The sequence below is a fragment of the Gymnodraco acuticeps genome, unplaced genomic scaffold (genome assembly GCF_902827175.1).
Source record: "Gymnodraco acuticeps unplaced genomic scaffold, fGymAcu1.1, whole genome shotgun sequence".
Taxonomy (NCBI): Eukaryota; Metazoa; Chordata; class Actinopteri; order Perciformes; family Bathydraconidae; genus Gymnodraco; species Gymnodraco acuticeps.
Genome location: NW_022991948.1, coordinates 296,430 through 297,699, shown reverse-complemented (window position 1 = coordinate 297,699; position 1,270 = coordinate 296,430).

The following is a 1,270-nucleotide window of genomic DNA, read 5'->3' as shown; positions in this document are numbered from 1 at the left end:
CTCGGTTCAGGGTGTTTAATCTTTTAATTTGTAACCTCTTATTACCAGAGCAACACGTAAAACATCCACTAACTATCTATACTCCAGGTCCAGATTCACTTAGACTGCATTTCAAGGGGAATCATATCTAATTTTATGAAAACTCAGTTACTTATTAATAGTATTTTTAGTTTTCGTTCAATTTGTATTTATAGAATCATTTGTGATTGAAATTGGATGGAGGATTCTTCCATTAAGATTCCATGTAATGCTTTATATCAGTTTCTGTGCATGTCAATGGTCTGCAAAGGCTCAAATGAAGGCAGAAACGCCTCCATTGGACTCCTTTGTTTACTCCAACACATTGTACGTAATAGGCTAAGGGGCGGGACATCTTAAGGTCCTTACACACCGAGCCCATTTTCGGCGTCGAAAGATGTCTGGCCGTCGATGAGCGTCATGTCGCCCTACTCAGATTGGTGTGTACCGCACCGTTGTGTCTTTTCGGCCGTGCCGCCGCCGATTCGACATGTTGAATCGGGAGGCCGTCGGCCTAAGAAATCACTCCGATTGGCTGTTCAGCTAGCGAATCAGAGCATGAGAAGCGAAACGGAAGTGAGGGACCCAAACAAACTATTAAGAAGGCAAATCTGAGATCTCTGTTCTGTATCTATGACTGATTGACCTGAATGTTTTATGTGTATTATCTCGATGCCCAAGACAAATCTCTCCTAAGGGAGACAATAACGCTCTATCTTATCTTATTTCATTGAACTCCAGCTCTCGACACAGGTTCGGGAAAGCCCCGTGAGCTTCTCGCTGTAGAGGGAAAATGGAACGCACGCTATTTGTTGTTTGTTTATATCACGCAGTCTGTTCTTCTTCTCTCGGTTATCACGCAGTCTGTCTTCCGGTTGTTGCCTCTTTTGAATGACGAATACACACTACCGCCGCCTGCTGGTAAGGAGAGTTATTGCCACTCAGGCATGCGCAGTTCGTGCGTGCTTCTTGGCCGTCGGCTGAAGTCTTTGCGGTGTGTTCCAGTGCGACACATGGCCAAGACGCAGGAGACGTGAGGCGACGTTCTGTCGGGACGTGTTCTTTGGTGTCAGTTTGGTGTGTAAGGAGCTTTAGAATAAGTCCTCTGTAAGTTCTGCATAAATCTCCCCCCCGGCTTCCTGTCTAATTGACAGTGATGCGCCTTGAACTATAAACAGCAGTGACTGAGCAGAACATTTTTGATGTCATTTTGGTGTCTATTCGCTGTAAATAGAGCGTAACATAATCACAT